At 40.9% G+C, this 20,807-nt stretch overlaps 1 protein-coding gene across 2 annotated transcripts in view; it reads right to left on the reverse strand.

Moving 5' to 3' along the window:
- The window catches only part of LOC127588084 (NEDD4 family-interacting protein 1-like), a 193,581-nt gene that overhangs the window by 145,735 nt on the left and 27,039 nt on the right, over positions 1-20,807 (reverse strand). The gene's annotated exons all lie outside the window — the stretch shown is intronic.

Below are 20,807 nucleotides of genomic sequence, written 5' to 3' on the forward strand. Positions count from 1 at the left end.
AACCTCAGTTGGATTGATTGATAGATTGATAACCGAAGTGGTCAAGGCAATACAGGAAGACGTGCTAGCTAAGAAATGTGGCAAAGTTATGTGGCTAACATACATTTAGCTGCAAGCATTAAGCCAGGTAGAAAACTGCAATGAAAATACAATTTACAAATTTACAATATGGGTATCTAATATAGATTCATTGAATCAATTAGAGTTTAACTTCAATATTACTATGTCAATATACTCTCCACACATTCTGACTCAACTTTACGTCTTTTAAAGAGACCTTCGTGACTAACTGCTGTTCTTTGTTTTTACTTTTATGGCGAAGCATTTACAAGGGTTTTTAAATTTTTTTTTTTTTTTATATCACCGTGCGGACTTCCTGAGTCGCACACTTCCTGTGTGAGAATGGATCGCACTTTATAAAACATTGGCGGGCCCACCAAGGCCAAATAAAGCGTTGACTGAATGGCGAGCATTACATAAGTCTGAGAAAATCGTTGTCAGATGCGAACGATGGCATGCGATGTGTGTGTGTGTGTGCGCGCAGTTTAAATTACAAGTATACTGTGTTGGTTCGTGACAATCTGGATGTGTCACATTCCTTTCCCCACAAGGCCTGCTGAAGCTGAGATTGCACGCTAACGCTTCCACTCTCCAGCCCACCTGTGCTGTATGTTACCCGAGGCCTTCTGGCTTCTCTTGGTGCGCTCAACACCCCATCCCCCCACCCCCTTTTTGACATTTACTTCCTGGGTGTTTACCTGAGCACACCTGGGAGTGACGAAAGAAGGTGGTGAATGTGTGAGACAGCAAGAACACAAGAAAAAGGACGTCTCTCACACACACACACACACAAGAGGCCCCGCAGCCACAACTGCGACTGCAACAGGTGAACAACCTGCCTGTTTACCTGTCGCCTCTGTCAACACACACACACACACACACATTTTGACTTCCTTCACACCTACGTTGTGATCTCCACCCCACTTCCTAACCGGCTCGCATACTTATCAACACAGGAAACTGCCACTATTTATTATCAACTACAATGTAAGGCATTTATGTACAATTTAATGAGGTGTGTGGTAAGTTACAAACACATGAGGCTGCGCTCCATTTACCATTTTAATCAATTTGGATTTTTCATTTGTTGGACTATGATGTGTGTGTCATTTTTTCCAGCTATTTCAATCAACCAATAATCTCATACTTTACTGCAACCAATATATGTCATAGGCGGATTAAGGTTACTTCTCCAAGACTTGACGCGTTACATTTCGACAAAACAAAAATGAAAAAATGTTCAATTGACACTAGCCTGTAGAAGCGAGTCATGTGTTCCAACTGTATTTTACGCCACAGTGTCTGTTTCCTCGCCAATTCCTCTGTCTCTTCGAGGGTAAACAGTTGAAAACAACAGAAATTTAGCAATTTAGTGAGCATTTGACGATCAGAATCGTTACCAGGCTTCTGCAGAGCTTGCTGATGAGTTGATCATTTGAATTAGGTGTGTTAGAGGAGAGAAACATCCAAAATACGCAGGATAAAGGCCCTTGAGCCTTGGAGTTAGCCATCCCTGGTTTATATGTTGCTCGGATATTAATTTTTCATCGTTAGATCAAATTTGAGTATTAAAATATTTGTAAATTCGCCTGTTTTTCCATGATAATGCCAGAGGGTCTTGCCATGCGAATTTCAAAGACATTCACAAACCTAACATGTGGAGTTAACTTTCACCCATTCACGGATCAAATGTCACTTTGAGGCTAAGGAGGTTGAACACGGAAGACGAAAGTGCAAGAAAGGAGAGATTAGCTGCAATTTCTTTTTCTTTTTTTTTCTTTGCTTGTCGCTTGCCTTCTCCCATGCAAGTCATGCAGGCGATCAGCATGTCCACCATGGAGTCAGTCACCCGGGTGGCAAACAAGCCAAGCGCTCAACTTCTTTTCAGCGGGGCCGCTGGCACGGGACCAAGTAATGCCACCAAACAAAGAGCTAGTGTCTTGCATCACTTCCCCTCCGAGAGGCCATCCAGGCCACAGCCTCTTATCACCAGGCACTGCCAGTCCAGCACAGTGGCCTCTTTGCGAGCCGTTCTCACATTATACGGCACCATGAGACCACTCTGCTCATGTCATACATCCCACCAGTGGGGCCCCAAAAGAGCTCGCGCTGCGCTTTGTCTTTCGCCACACAAAAAAAAAAACGTCTGAGATTGCACGAAAAATGAACTTGAAAGAAAATAAATATTAAAACCACTCACTTCCTCAGTGGGGACTTGGGAGGGAGACGGTTACTTTCATGATGCTCTCTGTTGCATGTTATTTACATTTCCACACTTTGGATGTCACAGGTAAACTGCTGTGCATCTGAAATATACAGTGTATACATACATATATATATATATATATATATATATATATATATGGGCGGCCCGGTAGTCCAGTGGTTAGCACGTCGGCTTCACAGTGCAGAGGTACCGGGTTCGATTCCATCTCCGGCCTCCCTCTGTGGAGTTTGCATGTTCTCCCCGGGCCTGCGTGGGTTTTCTCCGGGTGCTCCGGTTTCCCCCCACATTCCAAAAACATGCATGGCAGGCTGATTGACCACTCTAAAATTGTCCCTAGGTGTGAGTGTGAGTGCGAATGGTTGTTCGTTTCTGTGTGCCCTGCGATTGGCTGGCAACCGATTCAGGGTGTCCCCCGCCTACTGCCCGAAGTCAGCTGGAATAGGCTCCTGCACCCCCCGCGACCCTACTGAGGATCAAGCGGCTTGGAAGATGAATGAATGAAATATATGTGTAGTATTTACTTCTTATTAGATGAGAATTAATTATGATTTTTGTCAGTTAAATAGAGCTTTTAACATTTGTGTACCTGCACATAAAGAATGATTTTGCTTTAGTGTGTCAGTTACATGAAGGTTACGGAACTGCTTATTGTGAATTTTCGCAGAAGGCATTGGCAAATTTTGGGTGTCCCAACCCCCCCACCCCCCAATTATGATAGCATTGATAGAGGCTTAATTTGCTCGTGAACAAAATGTGAAACTTGGTGAAAAAATGTCAACTGATCATGAAGGTAAGAAGATTTTTTTTCTTTTTAATATCCGCAAAGCAACTGCCTCTTCTCAGTTTTTCAGTTATTTATTCATCTCTTTCAAGCAAAAGTTACTGAACAAATTAAGTTGAGAACAACTTTTTCCGAGTATGTGAACCTCTGTAGATGCTTAATTTGTTGGAAAGTAAAAGATTCACCTGGATGACAAAATGTGGTTTTAGAGTTACTGTAGAATAGTTTTGTTTTTTTAAACAATCCCATGTTTCGGTTTGTTCGTCCTTGGCAGCAGTCTGCTGTGCGCTTCCATCCACTTTTTTTCTTCACATTGCCAGAACTTTTGATTTTTTAGAGCTGCAAAAGTTGTGTAACTTTGTTCACATTTGTTGCATGAAAACGTTGTCGTTTCACTCCATTCTACAGCCATCCCGTTATTTTCCTATTGCAGCAGTTAAGCAGAGAAAGTCTGGAATCTTAATGGGCAGCTTTTGCTCCTCAAGTCTTGATAAGTATTCTGCCGGTGTAGTTTGATACTTCCTTCCATGCCACAACCTCAGTGTGTGTGTGTGTGTGTGTGTGTGTGTATGTGTGTGTGCGTGCGTTTCACGGTTGCGTGTCTGTTTTCAACAAGCCCCTTGGCTGCCTAAGGGGGGGGGGGGGGTGGACATGTGCAAGGGAAACAGTTGCATTCCTTTCAGATCGTCCTCTCCAAGGGAAAATACACACACACATGCAAGCAAAAAAAAAAAAAAAAAACAACTGAGATGCACATACACACACCGATCTCTCATTCCCATCTATTCACCCACCGGTCCACAAGAACTCGTGTACCTCTCTTCCATCTTTCTGAACAACAACAGAGCAGGACGGTTTTCCCTCCCCTCTCCCGAAAAAGCCGAAGTAACCAAACTTGGCTTCTGACCCCCGGAGCAATGCCACGCCTACTTTGGCGGCGGCGGCGGCCCGCAGTGCATTCCTGCTGAGCGCATTGTCAAAGCCGAGCACTTCCTCTGGACGCGGGCCAGCGCCGACACAATAACATTGCAAACATTCATCCTCTGACTTCGTGAATGACACTACACACTATAAAAGCGGGCACGCAGACGCACACATGCGCACTTACAGATCAGTTCAAACATGAATAATAGAACTCTTCTTGCAAAACATTGTTTGGATTCCTTTCTGTGCATCTGACTCACACTTGCTACAGCTGTGCAAAACTAACAAGATCCGGAATCTTCCACATGACAAACAGGGAACCCTCAAATCTCCATTTTGAATGGTCCGAAATGTGTTCTGTAGTTCATGCTATCGGAATTAGCATGACTATTGGTTTAGTTATCAGATACATCTTAGATAGATAGATCTTTCTTTTTGTCCTTTAGTATTTATTACTCAATCATTGTTGTTTATCTGGTACTGTTTAATTGAAACTAAATAAACAGCAATTCAGCAATATCACACGAGGGAGGCAAAGCGCGACTCGCTAGATACACTTCTTGAGTAGCTTGAGGCTACTTCATATTTCAAGGAGAAGTCAAATTGCAAGTTTTCCTGAAGACATGTTCTATGTGCCTCCACTAGTCTAAACGAGGTATTTTGATTCATATTATGTTTGGGGAATGTGGATAAAACAGAAAAATCCACCAGGTTTGATCAATCTCAGGGGGCGGCCATTTTGCCTTGTACTGACACATGCCGTCGACTGAAAACGACATCAAAAGTGCCAAAGGACTCAGTTTGCGAACGTCACAGGGTCGAAGCCAGATAACAGGTGAGCCATCATGGCTGACACCTGAGCCCTTAGGCACTGTGATGTCATTTTGAGTTGACAGCAAGTGGCACTGCAAAACAAAATGGCCATCCCCAATTTTTGACTTCTTGACTCTGCTTTAAACTATACAAATGCAGATTATTGAAACTATGGCTGCAAATACTTATTTTTACGAATAGATAAAGATGCCGGGTTTTTTTTTTTCATTCCATTCATTGTTTTGGTGCATAACATATTGATCATTGTTTTCGAAAGTCAAAACAGACGTCTTCTTTTGATTTAATACAATCAGGCAGGACCAAAAAAATGAGAGTGAGAACTTGCAATGGGAGTTTTCTATTTTCAGTTAAACACCATCTCAAAACAATTAATTGAAACAGTTGTCGATTCATTTGAACACCGCACCATGATTGCAAACGCCTCCCCAGATCACACGTTCCACCTTTCAATATGGACAGATGGTGGAAAGAAAAGTAAATATATCCATGTTACACATCAGAGTGGAAACGCGAGCACTCGACGGGAACGGATATGTACGCATGCCGAGACACTGCTTCATGGTGCTATAAACAACTCGCTCGCACACATGGCCCGAAATTAATATGGACGTTCTTGACAGCTCACGTATGAGCACAGTTGTGTTGTGGCGGGGCCGACCCAGGCGATCACATCCGCTTCCGAGCTCGGATGTGCCACCGTGATATCTACTGGACGAGGCTCTTGGGGAAGAAAAAATAAATAAATACAAAAAAGGTTGCTCTTGTAAATTTTCACATCTACTTGGGCGTCATTGGAATGCCCCCCCCCCCGACCCTCTTCCTGTTAACATACATCTGTTTAGTCAATATCGTGAGCAAAAAGGAACATCGCCATGGCAACCCGCCACACGAACACACAACAACGCCTATAGGCGAGGAGGGAAGAGAGGTCAAGTCACGTTTCCTCACATATGTGAAAGTGCGTGTGCGTGTGCGTGTGCGTGTGTGTGTGCGTATTAGCATGTGTGTGTTTAGGGCATGTGCCACTGTGGTTCAATGCTTTTGTTTTTTATTAGCTTCGCCGCCACTCTCGGCTTCACGCGGTCTGACCTTTTCTCTTCCTGTCACCTTCCCGTCATGTGACTCTGTGACGAAAGGTCACGTGTCGCCATTAAGGCTTTTTGGGGAAACGTGAAAAAGTTACAGTATCGCACACAGCAAACCAATTCAAACACATCGTTTTCATGACCCACATATTTATTCACCTCATATGACATCCATTAAAAAGCTCATTTGCATGAGGATTTGTGATTTTTTTCCATATGAAGACATGCAATAGAATGTTAAAATACCAAAAACAAAATAATTGAACCAGAGCAAAGATGCTATTGTTAGCATGGCTTTGGTTGCTATTTCTCATCTCTCATGTGATGTCATCACATGTATATTAATAGTATGAGATGAGCATACGAGCCAGGGGGAAATTAAATGGTGCTTTTTTTTTTTTAAAGACAATGCGTTTGAATAAAGATTTCAAGACATGGAACGTAATAATGTTTATCTTATTTAAGGCTGCATCCCATCACAAAGTTGAAGCAGTGATTTCCAAAAATACAATACAATACATACAATACATGCTGATTTATATAGCGCTTTCACAACAGCGGCAGCTGCAACAAAGCGCTTAACAAAACAGTTAACATAAAGTAAAATAATAACATAAAACACGGACAGTCGTGCAGTTCTAACCACTTTTCCGACACACGCTTTGTTGTTTGAAGCAGTTTGAGATGAAAGAGGAGAGAATCAAAGTGTCCTTTAACGAGTGGATCAGAGACGTCATGCTCAAAATGTACACACGTCGGCTACAAGCTAAGTTTCAAAGTCAACAAGAAGCTGGAGCATCCATTGACGAAAAAAGAGATTTGCTCACTTCTCCTGTCCCATGCAATTCCATTTCAATTCCAAGCGGCGAAAATAGGAACATTATTCCTTCGACGGTCAAAATCATAAATCAGATGAAGATAAATGAATTGTCTTTCATTGTACTGTGTGTGTACAATACATGCTAAAAGTGTAATATTTCTAAAATGAACACAGACAGACGTGTGTGTGTGTGTGTGTGTGTGTGTGTATGTGTGTGTGTGTGTGGAGAGAGCGAGAGAAAGTGAGGCACCTGCTCAGCGGCCTCGCTCCAAACAAAGACCCCTCTGTCCCCCCAAGTACAATGACATGCCCGACTTCCTGTCTCTATTGGGACCAACGGAACACATTAGAGGCCCTGTTGTATTCTCCACAAACACACATGCATATTTGGTCTTCAGGATTCGACTGCAAATAAGCAGGAGGCATCGATTATGGAGACGGAGGCTGGGGCAGATCAATTAAAATACAAAAGAAATGAGATGCTTGCGTCCCTTTCATTTTCAGGGGACGATAAACATGAGAGATGCTTTACCTTGGCAACCACACAGGCAAATACTGTCAAGAGGGAAGTCACATGAGATTTAAAAAAAAAAAACAGGGAAGGATTACATCCAAGTTACAAAAATGACATTAAATATGTGCCGTCATTATTCGCACCCTCTTCATATTTTTTCATTGTTATTTTTGGGGCAAATCAAATCACCACTTTGGGGCTGAACCAATTAACTCGGTGAAAATGTATCCCCTCATATACTAAAATGTCTCACAGGCTCTATGCCATTTTGATTTTACAAAGTAATTTGAACAAGTTTAATTGTAATTTTCTTTGAAATAAATAAATAAATAAAAACGGTTGACCCTTTACATTTTTACATGACCATTCAGCACCTCAATGCCACGGTTTCTGATAAGACTTCACATTTTCACTCTGCCACTTTCCCCCCCCCCATCACATTAAAAAAAAATGCTCGCCTTGTGTGTTGGAGAACCTCATGGACGAAACCACACGTAATATCTGTGTCAGAGGGTAGAAAAAGTAGAAGATTGCTCTCAAAATGGGCAGCGTCCGAGCCAAATAGCCATCCACAAACCCAAGCGGATGTGGCCAAACTCTCAACCGACTTCAGCCAAACCGCAGTGTGGCTATGAGAAGCAGAGTAATTAGGGGAGAGATGGTATTTGGAAAAATTATTGTTGTCGAAATGATGTTTACAGTCTGCAGTGGACTGTTGGCGTGCAAACAGATAATACTTTTACAGCAGGGGGTGGTTACGTAGTTTAAAATGGTTTATTTTAGAGATGAACATTGAAATCCATGACTTAGTTGGTGCGTAATCGAGTCTGAATGGGGACATATTATGGAAAACTGACCTTTTAAATAGTTTTTATACAAATATTTGGTGCCTTTCGCCTTATATTACTGCCTATTAGCAAAAATCTGCCCATGCTTAAGAACGGTGACGTCACAACTCTGCTAATTTACATACTGGCATGTGGCGTTGGCAATGTTAGCATCTGCTAACGACAACACACTGAACACTGTCTTATTTTCAGAGACAAGTATCTCAGTGATCTGCAATAATGTTATTCATTAAATTCATTAAGGATGCACAACTGTTAGTATTGTTGTCTTGTCTGTCTACATGTGTTGCTACACTGTTAGAGTTCAAATATCTATTCAACTCATAACACCATGTAGATGCTAATCATTAGCCCATCTATCACGTTCATGTGTTAGCATTAAACTTGCAGACTTAAAGTCAAAGTTACGTGGTCGTTTGAAATACAATTCATTTTTTTTATTTTGACAGCAACTGGAAGAGGCATTCACAGTTTGAAGCTATTTTTAAGAGTTGTTCACAATGCCGAACTTAAGCTTTTTTGTGAAACTCGGGTCACTTGTATCTCAAGGCTCCACTGCATTTGGCTGATGATCATTTTTAAATAAATTGTTGCTTGTCTTTATATCTTGATGTAACGCAACCTTGATTATCAGGATCTTGTGTGGACCTTTGATGGGTCCACACAAGAAAAAAAATGTAAGTGTGTGAGCATGTGTGCACCACACTCTGGCTCCACTATAACACACACACACACACACACACACACACACACACACACGCTACCTCCAGCTCACTCTATAACAAACAGCAAGAGCCAGGGGCCCCCTATGGCTTCCTGTGTCCTACACACAGTCATCAAATAAACACAATCACGTCCATTTATCCATGCACACACATTCGCGCAACCACACAATGCATTCATTAGTGCACAAGCGTGCTGCGACTAAATCCACAAGCAACACACAAGGATTGTGACATGCGCATACACACAAACAGAATCAGGATTTCTTCATACAGAAATTGGGAAGGAAGAAATCGGGACCACTACCTAATGGTTTTGGTTGTTCAAAAACCGGAGTAGTGAATTCACAAATTAAGTCTGTTTTCTTTGGCGCCGTCAAATTTTGTGTCATGAAAGTACTCGATTCCTGTGGTCACTCGAAATATTTTCGTTCTGAATTCATTGTGATAGCTTGGATCACGTATACGAAACCCCACTTAGGCAGACGACATGCAATGAATTATTTGCATGGAAATGACATTAATCCATCCTATCCCCGCTAAAACCAGCGACACTTTTCACCCCCAAATTCCACATTCGTTCCCAATGACACATTGAACCAAACAGCTTCACCTCATTTTCCACATTGCCATTTCATTCAATATCACTGCAGATCACACAACATCATTCCATATTCTTGCTTCTACCTCTCATAAATTACAAAAGGTGCCGTGTTTTTTTTTCCCTCCATCAGCCAGACAAAACAAGGACTTCATCATGTGTGTTAAGAAATCTTCGCCCAACTTCAGTTAGAGGTTCGACTTTCAAACAAATAGTGCACTAAGTCTTTTGTCAAGTCACGTAACCCGGTAAGGGAGAAAGTAGAATTAGGGTGCGATGAGGCGGTTGTGGGGAAGTGGGGGTTGTTCGAGTAATTTACACCAGGAAGTAATTATGTAAATTCTAAAGCTGCCTCTTCCAGTTTACAGGCGGCCCATAAACCAACGGTCATGTCTGGCTGGCAATAAACATTATTTATTTATATTTATTAATGCTTACTCCCCCAAGCGTTACTTTTTTTTTTTTTAAGCGAAAGAAGAAGTTATTTAAAAGTGCCCCAGCTGAGCCCACATGATGAATGTGGGGATGCAGGCTACAAAGTGAAGAATAAATGCATATTAAAAAAAATTAAAAAGAGGGTCTGCGTTAGTTATTTTTATAAAAGAAACACAAGCGCTTGATGTGGGTTTGTTTCATGTGGTTTTATGCGTTTAGGAAAAGAAGGGTTGGCTTTCAAAAGTGGGTATTAAGCACAGTTAAAAGGCCACATGACAAAGAAAGTGAAATGGGGTGTTAACATGAAGTGCAGTGTGTGGTACTCATTTGGGAAGATTGTGATGTTTTCTGGGGAAAGCACAACGGCACTCATCTGCTTTGTTTGAAATTGTTGTTTCGCGATGCTTTACCGGATTATAATTTAATTTAATTTTGAAAAAGTGGAAGGGGAGAAAAAAAATATTCTATCAGAAGCCAGGCCCTTTTAATATCCATCACATCCATTTTGTCTTATGTTTGGGTTCCCAAATGTGGCCCCTTGTCTTAACCAGAGCAACAAATTATCAAGCATTAAAAACATTCAAGTTAATGTTGACTTCATTCATCCTGAATGGTTTCCTCTCCATAAAGGAATTTAACTAAATCCAGATTGGATGGCGCAGGAAGACAACTTCTGTCAAACAATGACTTCATCTGGAGCAATAAAAACAAGAGCTGCACTTCCTTCCCAATATTTACAGTTGTTTGTCTGTACCCCCCCCCCCCCCAACACATACAAACATCAAGCCAGGTGGCTTGTTTTCGACTCTTGCCCCAAGATAAAACCTGTAGTCTTATTTGGCTATCGGGGTGTTGGGGGGGGGGGGTCTTGTCACAAAGTCCGAAGACTCCCAGCAGATTGTTTTCCACTGACAGGGAGGAGGAATTCCTCAATGACATGTTGTATCCCATCCTAACCGTAACATCCTCCCCACAGGGTAAATAAAAGCTCCACATTAGTGCTCGTGTGTGAGAGAGTATTCTTGTCTTTCTGTGTTTGCGTGGCACTCAACCCCTCCCAGCACCCACCCACAGCCATGATCCTTTTATTGGGCCTCATTGATAAACTGTCCGAATTTGTGCTTAAATCCCGTATGTGAACATTTAACGCATAAATCTGGGATGAATTTATTGAATTAAGTATTTGCTTAGATTTGTCAAGCTCTGCAAATTTTCTTATTGTCATTTTGGGAGAGTCCTGTAGCGCACCTTGAAACTCCCGAGTCGATCTTGTTTTGATGCAGGGAACCGGTGTGGATTGCAATTTTGCTCATACACTCAATTTGGTCATGGTTAGGACATTTCTTCAAATTTCTGACGCCTATCGAGACTAAGTTTTTGTTTGTTTTTTCTGTTGACTTTTAAATGAAAAATACCTTGCATGGACTTTTTTTCCCCCCATTTTGACTTTCTGTGTGTGTTTGGGTCTTTCTGTGTTTGTGTGGCACAACTGTAGACATCCCATGATTGAGAGCACAGATTCCAATGTGGTTTTGTTCTTAGACCCCCCCCCCCAATACTTCATTTTTATTTGTATTTATTTATGTATGAATTTTTTTCTTAACAATATTGAGTGTTAAGTGTTAAGTATTGTGTAATAAATTACAACTCTCAAAATGACTGACTGGAATGATAGTTTTGAGTTAATGCTTTTAGGAAAATAAAAACTTTCCTTTTTATTTTTTTCTGTTAACCAAAAAAAGTTGTTGTTTTTTTTCACTTTTGTACATTAAATTAACCTTGGTACATCTGTATGCTGCGAGACATACTGTATGATCTAGCCGACTCCAAGGGAACCCCCCTTGCGCCCCCGCTCCAAACCTTCAGTCAACTTTTGTTCATGTAAAAGCGAGACAAGTAGAGAGGAAATGTGAACGAACTGGAGTATAAGCATGGGTATTTAGGTGTGTGTGTGTGTGTGTGTGTGTGTGTGTGCACGCATGCACACCCAGATAGCCTGTGTGTTTATTTAGTTTGAGGTGACAGCAGGAAGGAAGGCAGGTTAACGAGCTGCCGGCTCCAGGCACATGGTGATTACGCAACCATATTCAACTACACACGCGCACACACACACACGCACACACACACACACACACACACACACACACACACACACACACACACACACACACATTCCTGCACTTGCTGCACAGTGAGGACCGAGTAAAAAGGCCTACAAAGCGAGGACCACCCTTTCTGCTTGAAAAAGAAATGAAAAAGACACATTTCTAGACACAGGAGGGCGCCCTTAGGCAATACATTCCTTTAAATTAAATAAAACACCAAAGGTTAAGAAAAAGTTTTTAACTAGATAAGTGAGGACCGGGCACTGGCCATGCGTTCTTAATGATTTTGAAGTAGATTAGGTGCCGTTCACCTTACTAAACATTTAATGATGTAAATTTATAATCAGATATATTATTTTTAAACAGTTTATCACCATTAACAGGGTACTGTCATTTATTTAGTTTTATTTAGTTCTGATATTTGTGTGTTCAATACGCCACATGTTTGCACTGTGGCTGAGAGGAAAGTATTTTAATCTGTGCTGTACATTACACAGAGAGCATATTTGACAATAAAAGCTGACTTGACTTTATGATTTATTTTTGACAAACAAAAGTACTCTTATTCAAAACTTACAAGAACACCTGAAAAACTTCAACCTTCAAAACGCACACTAAAAAAACTTGCTGCGCCACAACCTGACACATGAACCCACATATACCCTACCAAATAACTGTGCTTTCAAACTCTATTCCTTTTCTCCCCTCTCTCTCATCCATCCCATTCCCTCTCTCCCTTCATCTATCTCCCCCCTATGTCTTTCCCTCTCTCTATCTTTCATCTTCAAGCTTTTTCCCCAATTACATATCTTTTAATAATTTCATTGTGGAATATCTCTCCATGTGCGGTCTTCAAGGTCTGGCGATGCTTGACTACGACACTTAACGCAGTCATCTTTCCTGGGAACTTTCTTTAATGCTACAAATTTTGAAAGGTGTCGATCAATTGCTGCTCTTTCCTTTGGAGTCCGGGTCTCTTCCTTTTTTTTAGTTTCCAATTCTGGAGGGAAAAAAAGAGGGTTATTAGTGGTTTAGTTGAATATAAACAGACATTCTTGAAGTTGTATTAAAATCTGAACGCTGCCTTGACTGATAACAGGACCAGAATAAAAACTGCATTGAATCAAAAATGCATTGATTCAAAACATGTTTTAGGCATCTAGTTTAAAGCAACTTTGTTGACTTAAAAACACCTCAGCAGCAATTTCCCTCAAGGCATGATTCATGAGTGTTATGCTCTTTACATTATTTAATATTTTTCAATATCCTTAAAATTAATGTGGGGTTTTTTGCCTAGTCTCCGCCTTTAATGTCTTGTTTATCTATGTGGGCCCCCCAATTGGGTGGCAACCACTAAAGGGTGTACTCTGACTACAGCCCAATGACGGCTAGGATAGGCTCCAGCATGCCCCAAACTTTTGTTTTCTATGTCTGAAGCCTTCTATTGTGAAGAACATACAGAAAAAAACAGTCTTTGCAAGTACAGTGATCCGCTAAGTAGCAAAACCCCCCCACCCTCCATATAGGTATATGAACATGTGTATGAGTATAAATATTTATAAGGCCAAATGTACTGGTATACATGCATGTTTGTAGTAATTAACAGTACTTAATGCTATATACTAATATATTTAAACATGTATAAGTTAGGTTAGGTTAGTGTATAAATAACGAAATACAGTAAACACAGTCCTGTATATGTTGCTCTATGTGACTCGCTGTTGTTTTGATTATTTTCACTGCCTCTTGAGGACCTTTTGCAGCATTTTCACTTTTTTTTAATGAATATGTTTGAAAAAATCCATGACACACAGAGGCCGCGATAAATGTTAATCCAGCGGCACTGTTGACATTCATGTTTCGAAGCTACAATCAAAGCCTGAACCACTGTGCCGATTTCAGAGCAACATATGTGGTGAATATTATCTAATACGGTATGCATTACCAGTTTTCCTTGTTTGCAGTGAAATGCATTATTTTACAATACATTCAAATGTCAGATACCAAATATGTAACTTCTGGTTGCTGATGGTGTATTGCAGGAGTGACCAACTCATTTTTGGCATGGGCCACATTGTAGTTATGGTTTCCCTTGGAGGGCCATTATGAATTTTGGGAGACCATATACATATTTAATCACCTCCACATTACATACACCACTCATAACATATTGATGGATAACTACTTTTAAAATCAGAAGTAAAACGATTGTTCTTGTGGACTTCATATGAAATTTTGAGATTTTGGTTCAGACTTTAGCAAGCCTCATGGAATTCGACATGCTTTATTTGCTTTTGCAGGCCACATAAAATGATGTGGCAGGCCAAATCCGGCCCCTGGGCCTTGACTTTGACACCTGTGGTGTAGTGGTATACTCGCATGACTTGTGTGGGATCAGTTCCTGCTCAGTGATGGTGTGAATGTGAATATTTCTGGCTGCAAACATGATTTCGTTGTCGAGAGGTTCGACTGTATCTCTCTTTGGTCATATTTTTTTTTTTAATTGGATTCAATTACAATCAGTGTGTTACTGTAACCAAATTATATCATAACCCTGTAAGAGAAATTGCTATACAATAGAAATTGAAGACAATTTTACAACTGAGGAGACCACTTCAACGACTCGTCTTTCCATCTGCAAGTCACAGTGACTTGTGCTGTTTGAGTTTCTTAAATTGTTATACGGATCTATCCAACAGAAATTCATCTTACCAACTTCACTATGTTCTTTTCGAACTGCTGTCTTCTTCTTCCCAAGAGATCTGTGTCCAGTCTTTTTGTCCTCTTCATCTAAGAAAGTTGGCATGTTAGTATAATGGTAATGAAACTTTGAGTTGTGTTGACGATGCACTGACTCACCGCTGTCTTCAACATCATCGTCATCATGTGTAAGTGTTGCAATCCTCTTTCGTTTGGTGGCGCTCCCTGATGTTGATGGTTGTTCTTGGCCATGTGTGAAAGATGCGTCATAGACTGTAAATAATAATAATAATATACTTTGGGTGAATATGCTTTGATGATACACATTTGTAATTCCTGATATACTGGAATGTACAAAAAACAATCAGGACTTGGAGCGGGGGTGTCAAACATACGGCCGGCGGGCCGTTACCGTCCGACAAGCAGGTTTGATCAGGCCCGCAGGATCATTTAAAAGTGAAAAAAATGCAGAAAAGACATGGAACGAAAATTTTGAATAACATGCAATTCATGGAGTATCCGCTAGGGGACACGCCGTTTTGATCAGAGTAGAAAGACATTGTTTTGAGAAGAAGACAACAGCAGTCTAAGTCTGTCACTGATACGGACGGACCCAAAACAGCAGATGCTATCAAGGACATTTGAATTCATTGTTCTTTACACATTTAATGGCACTTTAGTTTGTAAGGTATAGGCAGGGATTAAATTTATAATTTATATGCACAAGGCTTAAAAATTCCTTTCTTCACAAATCTCCTTTAATCTAAAAGTGCATCACTGTATTTTTCAACACCAATTACTTGTTTAGTGCCCTTGTACAATCAGTTGCGATGCATATATGTGAATGATAAAAGTCAATCGCACATTTGTCTAAGGAAATCTAAGGTGCTTCATGAAATGTTTTGTAAAAAGATATGTTCATTAAATTTCTACATTTCCGAATGTTCTTGTGCTTCTTTATAGCAGAGTACGGTATAATTTTAATGGCTCGGCCCACTTAACATCTACCGAGGCCAATGTGGCCTGAGTTTGACAGAGTGAAATGAGTTTGACACCCCTGACTTAGAGAAAGAAAAAAAATCTTACTAATGCCAGGTCTGTAACATGTCACTTGTGCTAATGTTAGAGACTCACCCAATCCATGTCTTCCCAACATTGTCTTTTTTTTCTTGACAGTCTTCTTAACTGTCTTATGGCACACCCCTCCATCTATAAAATAATGTTTTGATAGAATCAAAGTTCTTTCCACATGCATCTCAGAAATATGCCAATAATACAGCAAAAGAGGATTCAAGTCGGACAAAAAAACATTACCGCCATATTCACTGCCAGAAACATCACTCATGTCGTCATCAGCATAATTTCTTTCTTTAATTGACTGCATCTTCGGTGGCCTTTTGTAGGTGCCTTGTAGCAAGATGATGTACTCAAATGAAATTCCTTACATCTCAGAAACATAGCAATGGTGCAGTCACAGATGGTCCAAGTCAAACTGAAAGCATTACCTGTGTTTTCAGTGTCCAAGTTGGTACTGTTACCGCCTCCATCATCTTCATCATCAGATCTCGTTGCTACAGCTGAATGTGGCACTTCTCATTCTCTGAAAGATGACATTTACACCATGTAAATATGGATGGAAGACATTCACTCTTGCTCCGAGAATGAAAGGGTTTTCTCATTTATGCAAATGGTCTGGACACAGAGAAAATGAGAGCTGTCAAGGTAAAGGAATTACTAAACATCCATCCATTTTCCAATCCGCTTTATCTTCACAAGAGTCGCAGGGCATGCTGGAGCCTATCCCAGCTGTCTTTGGGAGGTCAGCGGGGGACACCCTGAACAAGTTGCCAGCCAATTGCAGGGCACACAGAGACAACCATCTCAAACTCACACCTGGGGACAATTTAGAGTGTTCAATCGGCCATGCATGTTATGGGAATGTGGGAGGAAACCGAAGTACTTTGAGTAAGCCCACGCAGGTATGTGGTGGGAAAAATAAGCAAACGCCACATAGGAAGACTGGGACCGGAATTGAACCCTGCACCTTTGCACTGTGAGGTCGACATGCTAACCAGCTTTAATCAGTTGTAGTTTAACGGTATTAGAACGGTATCGATCGCATGTTATCACTAACTCCCTTTTTGATTAAAAGTTCTGTCTTTGATCATTGTTCGTTACTTTTAATCCACAAGACAGATGTGTGTCAGAACAGCACACATGTGAGGATAGTGAGAGGGAGCTGCCTGTCAAGTTGCTGCAACATCCCCCCAAATAACTCGACATACATATGTGTGTGCTTTTGTCTGCTTATTGTTATCATTGAAAAAAAGGTTCTGGTTAAAGGTGCCAGAGGCAGAGGCAACTGGGATCAATTGGTGTCTAACTAAAAATTGTTGTAACTTAGAAGTAGGTCATTTGGTCAACACTAGGTCTAATGTTTGAATGTGATTAATTTGAAATGATTCAACGTTTCTATATTAATTTCAAGCATGAACTCTAGAGCATATATTGGCATCCCTCTTCCTGCTATGACTACTAATGTTATTTTTATTACATACCATCTTGAGCTTCCTGTCGTCTCCCTGGATCTGGTCTTCTCTTTTTGCCACCTTTCAGACCTTTGGTTGAGGTGGCTGCATGTGCTCTTCCTTTTGAAATATTCACAGTCAGAAATCAGAAAACATAATTTTACACTAAAATATGAAGGTAAAAGAAAATATGCCGATAAAGACATGCACACTGTCGTGGAAACAAAGACAGAGGGAGAAAAGAATAAATGGAAGGGGATGACTTTAAAAATATATTAATTTACATACCTTTGATAACAGAGTCCAGGGTTTGCAGACTCTTTCCCTTCAGCGACTCTGTCCCACGTTCCATCGCAAACAGTAGTTTGGCAATCTTGGCCACTTGGAAAGTTTTATCGGTCTGCCGATAAAACTCACAATGGACTCTAATGTCGTGTCCCATAAAACGAGCAACTTGCTCGAGTTCCTGATTGTTCAGGTCGAGAAGCTGACATAAGGTAGCAACATGCTTCCTTAATTTTGTTGACCTCAACGGTTCTGGGTTTTTGGCCTTGCTCTCTTGTGCGTATTTTCTGAGGCACGTGTCACATCCACGAAGATTGGTGGTAGTTCCTTTTTTGGCCATCATTTAACTTCTCTGTTCCTTTCGATTTCATACCTTTTTGTTTTGATTTACATTTTGCCTTGAGGGCCTTAGCTTCATGCAAATCAATGTGGTCCTTTTCTGATCCACTGCTGTTGGACGACCGGGACCCCCTCCATTCACTGAATGCTGGTTTGTGGTCATCTCCACTTTGGGCGGATGACACAGACTCCGGAATGAGTCTCAGCACCAGGCCTCTCTTTGAGAAGAGGTGTATGTTGCCCTGATGGTTGGGCTTTACGCATTTGAGCCTACACATCAGGGCAGAAGAGGGAAAAACAGGGAAAATTGTTAATTTTGTAGACAACTGAGATGGTGAAAAAGAGTTTTATGCTAGATCTCGGCAATTCTGTACAAAGTTTATCTGTCTTTGCCAATGTTTTCAACACTTGTCTTCCAACTTGCATTCATGAAAATACGACAATGTTTTGTCGTCACACATTTTCACAGGATGGAAAGTAGACCAGATGGAACTAAAACCTCCATTAATAAAACAAAGTATGAGTTAATCAGCATGCATTTTCTAGTCTCATGGAAAAGAGACAAATAATATAATTTATTAAATTAAAAACTGGGCAAAAATCGATGGACATTTTAGTTGACAGGCAGAAAAAAAGAGTAAAATGAATATGATTATGTAAATTAACTCAAAATACGATAGTAATAAATAAAATGGTACAGAGTAGTATTTGAACCTGTGATGATAAAACTCATGTTGGATACACGCTTCGGATGCTCTGTGAAATTAAGCAACTGGCATTTAAAAACACAGTAAAGCAGCTCGCGTTGGCCTGCAATCCGCCTCATTCATTCGGTATTTAATTTAAAAAATACATTTTTCTCGAGAAAAAATGGTTTCTGGCTAGACTAAACATGTCTAGTTTAATATAATACAGCGAGCCAGAGCACTGGTTCATTTGTCTACTTATTTCAATTCGGTATGAGTACAGAAACTAACAATTTCTGTCTCATTTTTGCCGAAATATAAATCACATAAATTCAACGCGACGCGGCCTTGCCGTAACCGCCTGAGCGCAAGCCATGTGCGTTGTTCCTAAATTGCTGTGTTCGTAGTTTGCCATTGTTTCTTCGTGTAGAAAAAAAACTACATAAAGCAGCTTTAAATTAAAACCAATTGACGGCCTAGAGTTTACAGTACGCCGCGAGTAACAAGTCCTTCGGTGCTCAGTACGCAGATTGTTACGACGACACTCGTATTCGCGGGTACCCGTCTCTCGACAAAGAAAGGATGATTACTTACCTGAGCATTCTCATTCTGACGGTGGTGCTCCCGGTTAGGGGCGAGTCTTCTCCGTGTTTTCTCCATGTCGTTAAAAAGCCAAATGGTGTTGGTTGTCCCGGTATAGAAATATAAATGGCTGGAGTGCGCCGAAAAGTATCGCGCGAAGACAACGCTCCTCCAGCCTTTGAAGCCAACCGCTTCTTAATTGATGCGAGGGGGAGAGTGGGGGGAAGGGCAGAGTGGGGGGATGGGCAGAGCAGCAACTTCGGAGTGAAAACTCTACTTAAACATGATTAACCCTTTCATGGTCTTCTCACTTTAACGTTTCATATAACATAATCAGAAATTCACACAAATTCTTAAACTACATAAAGTATTGTAACAACAGTCTTCTCCGTGTTTTCTCCATGTTGTCAAAAAGCCAAATGGTGTTGGTTGTCCCGGTATAGAAATATAAATGGCTTGAGTGCGCCGAAAAGTATCGTGTGAAGACAACGCTCCTCCAGCCTTTGAAGCCAACCGCTCTTAATTGATGCGAGGGGGAAAGCGGGGGGGTGGACAGAGCAGCAACTTCGGAGCGAAAATTCTACTTAAACACGATTAACCCTTTCATGGTCTTCTCACTTTAACGTTTCATATAACATAATCAGAAATTCACACAAATTCCTAAACTACATAAAGTATTGTAACAACATTTCAAAACACTTTAGTTATTAATTTATCAATCAAAGAAATTAAAACAAATAAAACACCTACACTGTGTATGCAATGCTCTGCTTCGGTTATTACAGTTTGGGATATTGTCAAAGCTGTTCCATATTTATGTTTGTCCATTTTTCCTACTTCCAAGACTACAACTTCACTTCAACAAGGTGACCGGCTCCCTTCCGCATCCAGCATTTAACAGTGCTGCCATTGAAACCAATATACTGTACCACGAAACTGTCAGAAGGGCTCAAGTTGTAGTTTATCAATGTAGTCATCCAATAATACTGAAATAACAACCTATATTTCCAACCTGCCTTTCCAAAAAGATGTGAAATGTTTCTTAATTTAATACAGGGGTCTCACACTCACGGGCTACAAGACGCTAATTTCAGGCCCCTCACCTTGATGTGAAACTTTGCGTCAACGAAGCGAGTCTCCACTTTGTCCCCCCCCCCCCCCCCCCACAGAAACCAAATATGTGTCACACCCTAATTACTGTCCATTGCATTCTTAGGTACTCATCAACGAGTGGGTACTTAGCCACTGACAAAGACGCAGCTGTCCTGCACAATCTCTAATGTAGACATCTTATTTTTTCAAACCAAAAGTTCATTTTTACAGTGTAGCCATGTGAAAAGCTGTTCTAAAAGGACATGCATGGATGAACAACCATCCATACTGACACTCACACCTTGGGACAATTTAGAGTGTTCTATTATTCTTTCATGCATGTTTTTGGAATGTGGGAGGAAACCAGAGTACCTGGAGAAAACCCACACAGGCCCGGGGAGAACATGCAAACTCCATACAGGGAGGCTGGAGCCAAGATTGAAGGTTATCAGAACCTAGCAAGGGGCCGGTTGCGATTTGCTGTTGTAGGAACTGATTGACTAAAGGGCCGTTCACACGGCACACATTTGCTCCGGCGCTGCAACGATATATTTTGTTGCGATATATTTTGCACCGCAGCAAATTGTGTGGAGCGTTCACACGTACAAAGCCGCTTCACACGGCAGTTTCTGCAGCGGA

Source organism: Hippocampus zosterae, chromosome 16 (genome assembly GCF_025434085.1).
Source record: "Hippocampus zosterae strain Florida chromosome 16, ASM2543408v3, whole genome shotgun sequence".
NCBI classification, from domain to species: Eukaryota; Metazoa; Chordata; class Actinopteri; order Syngnathiformes; family Syngnathidae; genus Hippocampus; species Hippocampus zosterae.